This window comes from Notamacropus eugenii, chromosome 5 (genome assembly GCF_028372415.1).
Source record: "Notamacropus eugenii isolate mMacEug1 chromosome 5, mMacEug1.pri_v2, whole genome shotgun sequence".
NCBI lineage: Eukaryota > Metazoa > Chordata > Mammalia > Diprotodontia > Macropodidae > Notamacropus > Notamacropus eugenii.
Window position 1 is genome coordinate 145,292,060 of NC_092876.1, and position 8,665 is coordinate 145,300,724.

The following is an 8,665-nucleotide window of genomic DNA, read 5'->3' on the forward strand; positions in this document are numbered from 1 at the left end:
GATCCCTGTCATGGGACTTGCAAGAGGATAATTTAAAGAATCACCTTTAATCTAGTTCTAGACTTGTTTGGAAAGTGTCTTGTTAGTTACTCTCTTTATTAAGGCAAATTATATGCATTACTGTCTGTGTATTGTTTTTAAGACATGATAGAAAAGAATTCATCAAGCTGAGAGTAAAATGGAAACAGTGGGAAGGAACAGATATATAGAGGTATTACAAAATCATTATTTTTGGAAAGTCAGATAAAGAATGAAACTAAACATTGAGAACTTAGCAGGATTTCAGACAGGCTGCCTCTACACCATGGTAAATATGGGATGTAAGGAAACATAACACATGAAAGCCATTGCCACGTAGAATAAGATAGATTTGTTTCCCCTTCAAGAGATAATTAAACCATTCTCAAGACTTAAAATGATCTAAAAAACTTTAAAGTGCTTAAGGCTCAGGACATAGTTTCCTGATAATCTCAGTTCAAAAGTCAAACTGTGAGGAGTCAGGAGCTTCCTTCTCAGGCTTTTGACCAGCAATCAGCATGGCAAACACAAAAGCAGGGAAGTTGTATGAACCTAAGTCAAAGCTATTGCATTCTTGTAAGTAGCCTTTCCATGCAATGGCTAAGGAAATTTCCTTTTGTTATCTATTAGATAGTCTACATTTATTTCATTTCATTCTAATCACAAACCAGAAAAATCAGGCCCACCTGAGAGAGACATGACCTACAACATCTTTGCTTTATTATGCAGAATTGATTAAGTGGACACATTGAAAATGGCAAAGGGTAACAAGAAGGAAGGCGAGACCCCAGTGGTCTGAAACCATGATATCTTGTGGTCTCTATCGTTGGGCAGGAAGTACTGGCTGCATACTCTAAAGTTTCTCCTATTGACAAGGAAGGTTAGAGAGTAAACTATTTGAGGGCATTCAGCACCTTGAGATAAATGTGAATATGCTCTGTGTCTTTGTGAGCTTTGACATGAGAGCAATCCTGAACTGGATACTCCAAGCCAAATGGGGGAGCTGTCACTCAGAAAGCAAATGTTTTCTGCCCTCATTCCAAAAAGAAATCAACATGTAAATAACTATGTATATGCAAGATATAAAAATGAAAGATAATCTCAGATGAAAGGGGAATAAGAACTGGGAAAGGGTTATTACAGAAGTTGGGATTTGAGTAAGATCTTGAAAGACGCCAGGAAAGGGTTAGTGGGCATGCTATGAATAAAGGTCCAAGAAAGAAGATTGAGAGCAGATAGTCAGACAGGAAGAGAAAGTAGGGTAGGGGAGAGCAGTGTCATGAAAACCTAGCAAAGAGAGAGTATCCAGGAGAAGAGAGTGATCAACAGTGTCAACAAATGCAGAGCTCTAAAAGGCATTGAGACTGCAGAAAGTTTAGAAGCAAGTGAGAGGACAGGAAGTAGAGTAAATGAGTAGACAGATAGATAGATAGAATGATAGATAGATAGATAGATAGATGGATGGATGAATATAGTTTTTTCAAGGAGCTTAGCTGATATAGACAAAAGAGGTGATAGCAGAGATTGTAGGACCTAATCAGAATTTTATAAGAATAGGGGAGAGATAGGAGTACACAGACAGCCAAGAAAGAGCCAGTATTTAGGAAGATACTGAAGATTAGAAAGAGAATGGGAATAATGTAAGGGGCCATCTACAGGAAGTGATGGGATCAAAGATGTACATAAATGGATTTGCCTTGATGAGGAGACTCTTAGGAGAATGATGAAGGAGGAGTTTGGGATAAGATAAAATATCTGAATCATGAGGAGAGGAGAAAAGAGAGTTTAATCAAATTTAATGATATATGAAGCACATTTTTCAGGGGAGGGTAGAGGGTGCTGTGGGAGGCTTGAAGAAGAATGAAAAGATTTGGAATAGCTGCTATGGTGACCTAGATAGTCAATTAATTAGAGATTAATCTTAAATAAGGTATAAGAAATTGCTCTACTTGAGTAAGAACCCAGTTGAGATTATGTGACATCAATAGGTAGTGGTCACAGTCAAGATGATTTCATGGTTTTCTCCAACTCTGTTAATAAGCATGTGAATAGGAGCAAAGGGATCAAATAGTGGGAATAATCATAGTTAGGATTTGGCAAGGCATGCCAAATGGGCCCCAGAAGAGAGGGAGCTGGTGATGACAGCAGCACAGGGATGTTCTTTGTAGCCTTTTTCATACTGTAAGCGGATCTGAGAAGGCCTTTCTACATTGTTGCCTGTAAAGTACCCAGTGGTCGATGGATAATTTTACATAAAGGACTTACTTTCCAGCACTTAAGGAAAGAATAATTGGAGTTGTTTACCCAATCCTTACAAAAGAATGTATCAGCCTCTCAGCAGAGATCTTTAAAGAATCATAGATTTGATGTTCTTACCATGAAACTCCTAGAGAGAAGAAATTCCTGGCTGGTAGTCTAGGAAACACCAAGTAATGGTGGTATAGCATTAATTTTGGTACACAATCCTGGCCCTGGAATAGGTTATATGCAAGAGATTAATGATCCCTTAGCTACCTTACTGCAGATGACCTTGACCCATCATGAGGATCTATGACTACCCTAGACCTATTATCACATACTCTGTGGCCCTGATGTTCCTAGTGCTACTTCTGATCCTTTTCACCATTTTACTTTGGGACAACCATGGTAAAGCACAAAGATTGGACCAGATACAGACAAAGATACAAAGATACGGACCAGATTATGAAGATATAGAACTTTGTCTTTCAGAAATAAATGGGTAAAACCTAAAATTTCTGATCTTCATTATTCTCCATATTCTAACATTCTTTCATGGGGCCATTATATCCCTTTTTTTCTTTCTGTTTGTTTTCTTTTCCTTCTCCAGTGCTGCCTACATCAGATTTTACCTGGTCAAGGCTAACTAGTAATAGGCCTAAGATCATTTAAGTGATAGAATGTCCTCTAAATAAACTATAGGACCTTGCCACCAAGATATCAGATGTGTTAAGACAAACATGTACTAAGATCCCTGATTTGTAAGAGTATACCTCCCCAAACTGCCCATCCAAACAGTAGTGAAGCTATCCTTAACATTTAATTGGTCTATAAGCCAAAGTTTCAGGTCATTGATATAATTTCCTTAAGGTCTAAGCAGAAAAACCAGTCACTAGGAGCTCCTTCCTTAGGCTTCAGATTGGTAGACCAATATAGTCTATATAGGCAGAAAAGCTAAATATCCACCAGGGTATGCACTAAAGAACACTGAACAGGAACTCAGGCAACCTGGGTTCAAGCCCTACTCTTCCTAGAAACTTTAGCCAAACCAGTTCAACTCCCTGGACCTCATTCTCCTTTATTAAAAGATAGAGGTTGAGCTAGATGTTTCCAAGTCCCTTTGTTTGATAATTCCATGAAAATGGAAATACCATGGACTTCTTAGAATTACCATGTAGAATACCATTGCAAACTGACCTGAAACCTTTCACAAAATGTTAAATTACTGATCTGAATCACTGTTAATGTGGAAGAATATTGGGGACGTTTGATAGCAACTCAAAGTAGTGGTATGACATAAAAAAATCACAGAATTTGAAATCAGAAGACATGGGGTCAAATTCTATCTTGGCTACTTTGTATTTGTCCATTGCCAAGCAGCTTAACTTCTTTGGGCCTTAATGTTCCTACCTTTAAAATGGGTGAGTGGGACTAAATGGTCTCCAAGGTTCCATCAAGCTCTAGATCCTATAAATAAATATTTGAGTGAGTAGTATCCCCATAGCTGTCTGGGGGTAGACAGAAATTTGGCACTGGCTTCCTGTTCTTTCTCATCAGGAATGTTATGCTCAGCTGATCATTTGTCATCTCAATTCCACCATTTCTGCTTCTGAGTAAAAGAGAATGGAACACAGATGCCTTGTTTATGAGTACAAAAAATTCAACAGCACTTAAATTTTCTTTCTTTACCAGCTCCCTCCCTGCTGTGGCGAGAAATACTGAATTTTCATTCTGTTCTCTTTGCCCAGCACAGAACTGGCCCTGAGCAAATAGACATGTAACTATTTCCAAGACGAGCCCAAGGCTATGTCATAGCTACAGACACAGCTGGATGGTCTCTCTACTGTCTGGGAAGGTTTATTTAATACATAAAACACTTGGATAAAACATAATCCTTGGGGCCTAATTAAACTGAATGTCACAGGATTTCAGATTTGATTATCCTATCTGTTTGTCTGTCTATCTAAGTTCTATTTTTGGTAAGCATGAGAAATGGGTTAGGAAAATTATATTTTGTCAGCAAGGGGGAGATAAATCCAATATCTTCTTTGGTGTGTGTGTGTGTGTGTGTGTGTGTGTGTGTGTGTAGATAGGTAGGTATGTGTGTGTTGTGTTCTTATATTCTCTAAAACCTCTGACTTTTAAGAGAAAGAGAGTCTTATTCATTTCAAATGCCAGGAGGGTGTCTCCCACCTTATTGCATATGGTTCCTTCTCTAGCGAACCTGGCCCCAGGCTTTACTGGGGCTTAGAGCCCTCCCTCCTTTCTGCCTCTCCTCACACTTTCTACCATATCTCCTTCCCTTTCCTTCTTTTCCTTTCATTTCCTTTCCTTTCTCTTTCCTTCCTTTCCTTTCCCTTCAATGCATTCTTCATACTATCCAGAAATGACTATTTAGCTATTTCCACATTCCATATTTTGGTAAATACGTACATTACCAGGGGCAGTTTAGAAGGAAATGATGTGAGAATAATCTCCACTGATCTGAATGCGTTTCATAAAATAACTCAAATTGCTGAGATAAATCCCTATTCATGCGCATAAGAACTAAGGATATTTAGGAGAATGGCGGTCTCCTACTTCTTTCTTCAGTACTTCAGTGGATCTGAGATTTCATTAGTCTGAATTAAAATCTATCCACATTCTCTCTTCCTATTCAGTTCTTGCTTGTGTCCTTCCCTGTATCCTACCCAAAAGAGCAACCCAACTGGCCCGAGACCTTCACCTGAGTGGACCTTGTGGGCACAAAGAGAACATTTAGGCTCTCTACTTGTTATTCCTTCTTCTGGCTTTTCTACCTCTACTTAAAAAGAAGATCAAAGTGCTTGGGTCAGTTCTGTCATTTGTGTTTCCCTTCTAATTCAAAACCAATAAATTTATGAATCTAGGATTGATTCCATGTGAAACATTATTTTTTTCTTAATGAGATAATCAATTTTTATCCATCATCATCATCAATCTCTTTACCACTTTTTCTGATACAAAAAATCTTTCCTTATATATGTACAATTTGGGAATGCAAAATAAATATTTGATTCCAATCTGGGAGAATTTAGAAGTTTTCTATCTGAATTTTGATAAGAACTCCAATTTTCTCCACCACATTGTTTTGTTCTGAACCCCTCAGATAGCCTTTCTTAATGAACAAGCCAAGCAAAAAGGATTAGACAGCATCAAGGTGTAGGATAATATGGGCACAATTTGTTATCATACACAGCCTGTTTTTTTCCGGTCTGATTTGTTAAATCCCATAAAGGTCTGATTTTTTAAATCCCATTAAGGAGCTTATCATAACAGCTGAAGCCTTTTCAATCACAGACATGCAAATTTTTAAAAAGAAATTCATCTTTTCAAAACAAGAGCCAAATGTTATTTTTGCTGTGCTGCTGTGCTATTATTGTGTGGTTTACCCCAATCAAAGCAGTACATGAACTGAGACCATCGTCCATTAACAACCAGCAAGTTAACACTGTACATTGTGTTTCTCTTCCCAGTATGGGGATTTGTTTGCTCCACAGTCTACAGTAGGAGCTCTTTCCACATCAAAATAATATTACACAAATAACCGTTGGCCTTGATGTTGGGAAAAAGAAGTGTAAACACAAGCTTACCAGACTAGAGATATGGAATTCTATAATATTCAAGCAAGAAAAGATCTTAGACATCATGTAAGTAACTTTCTCACTTTACAGATAAAGAAATTAAGATCCAGAAAAAAGAATAGTCAAGTTTCAACATATAGTACTTTTATGTGCTACCTGCTTTCTTTCTTGCTTTCTCTTTCTTGCTTTCTCTTTTTCTATCTTTCTTTCTTCCTTCCTTCCTTCCTTTCTATCTTTCTCTTTCTTTCTTTCTTTCTTTCTTTCTTTCTTTCTTTCTTTCTTTCTTTCTTTCTTTCTTTCTCTCTCTCTCTCTCCCTCTCTCTCTCTCTCCATCTCTCTCTCCATCTCTCTCTCCCTCTGTCTCTGTCTCTCTGTCTCTCTCTCTGTCTCTGTCTCTCTCTCTGTGTCTCTCTGTGTGTGTGTCTCTCTCTCTCTGTCTCTCCCTCTGTCTCTCTGTGTCTCTCTCTCTCTCTTTCTCATAACATGGGTAAACATTAGAATTTTTAGCATGCGTATGGTCTACAAATGTATGTGCTGAATGTTGGATATCAGTGAGGACATCATAACTATGACTCCCTCCCTTTTATTCTGTCTGCCTTCTACCCCCCCTTCTTTCCATCTGTTTTCATTCTGTCATCCATCTCCCCTCCCTTCCACTCAATCCCTCTTTCCCTGCTTCAATCCATCCACCTTTCCTTCTTTTCTTCCTCAAGATTTATTGAGTACCTATTATATGCAATGCACAGGGAGGGGAAGGGCAAAAATTGAAATAGTTTCAGTCCTTTGCTTTTGGGGGGCTCATAGTTGAGAAGGGAAGGTAAGACACAAATGCATATGAGATAGTGTTAATAAGTTCCATGAGAGATACAAAGTACTATAGGACTTGAGAGACATGAGAGGTTACATTTTGCTGGGGGAATCTTTGCTAGGGGAAGGCTTTGTGAACAGATTCTATTAAAACTGAGTTTGGAACAAGGTGTATGAGTTTGACAGGCAGAGAGGAAAATAGAAGATTTAAGACTGAGTAAGGGAGGCAACAAAGTGAGAGTGCCCAAAAAAAATCAAATAATTCAACCTGCCTAGACTGTAGAGTATTGGGAGTTATAGGACAGACCAGAGATCAGTGAAAGACCTGAAATAAGGACCTACCTGTGACTGGGAAGCAGAAAATCAGTTCCCTTCAGAATGAACAAGGTGGGGAAAGGAGACAGTACATTAGTATCAGACAAAGGACTTTGCTTCCTGGGGCCTACTGTCTCCGATAGCAGTGACTTTTCTGTCTTGAAATTTAGCCCTCACAGCTTTTCAAATTTTTCAACAGGTCTAGGAGGTAAAGTTTGAAGAACTAGATAGTGATCTTTCCTCTGAGATGATAGGAGAACATTTCAGGGAAATGGGACCAGGGTAAGGAAATATTTTCTAAATATTAGGGATTCTCCAATGTAGCTATCCCTTAGCACTGTATGTCACATGGGAGGAAGGTGGAAATTCTGGGTGGGAGAAGGCAGCCCTAAGTGAAGGTCCAAGTCTTTCTGGGGATACCTTTACCCCTCCCCCAATTTCAGGGACATTTTCTTTTCCTAGAGACTTTGCCCTCCAAAACTTCTTGGATTTATTGGGAAAGGAGTTTGAGAATATGGGGTAGGAGAGGAAAAAGACTGATTTTGCTCATCTGGTTGTCCTGACAGAGCTGGAGGTCTGGAAGCTGCTTAACAACCTGCTAAAAGTATATTGGATTAAAGATCAGGAGACCTGACTTGTAATTCCTTCTCTGATAGTAACCCTGAGTTAATGTGCTCTCCTTTGGAAAATGAGGCAATTGGAAGAGGTGGTCTTTCCAGGCTGTGAATCCATGAGTTCTGGGTTCCTTTTAATGTTACCTCAGATCAAATTTCATTTTAATAAAAGTTGAATTAATTTACCTCTGTGACCCTGAGCAAGTCAAATTCTTCACTTTGGGGGGTATAGTTTCCTTCTCTGCAAAAATGATGTTGAATTAGTTGATCTCTAAGATCTCTTCTGCCCCTAACATGATATTTAGAAAGATTCATATGGGGGGCTTTTTTTCCAACATTACAAATGTGCGCAGTTTCCTACACTTTGCTAGGTTTGCAAATTATCAGAATGGGAATAAAATTAGGGACATCTCCAAACTCTGCATTTTTGTCTTAACTGTCTAGTGTAATGGTTTGAGAGACAGCCTAGACATAGAAAGACCTGGATTCAAGATCTGCATCTGACACAATGACTGTGTCATCCTGAGCAAGTCATATCAACTCTCAGACATAAACTCTCTCAGACTTTAAGATGCAGAAAAGTTGCTGACCTGCACTAGTAGAGGGAGTTTCCTGATCCTATTTTAGTTCCCTAAAATTACCTAAACCAGTGAAATCATAGATTCATTCCTTCTTTCCTGTAAGTCTCAAAAAATAAAGAAACTTCATTTTGCCAAGTCCTACTCAAAGACTCATTGTTAACAATTCGGTTGCAAAAATTGTAAGGTTCCTTTCAGACCTCCTTTCAGAGTGCTTTAATAAAGAAGTGGATTCTATGTAATTTAATAAAAAATAATCATGAGCAGCAAAATTCTTCCCAGAGGAGAGATGCCTAAAAGATCAGATGCTAGAAAAGGGTCAGCACCATATTCCTGCCTCACAGTAGTGAAATCACTGGCTTGAGAATGTATGTATGTATATACACACATGTATGCATATAAGCATATACATATATCACATGAAAGTATGAAATACACATGTATGTGAAGGTATGTGTATATGTGTATAATACATGTACACACGTATATGTAT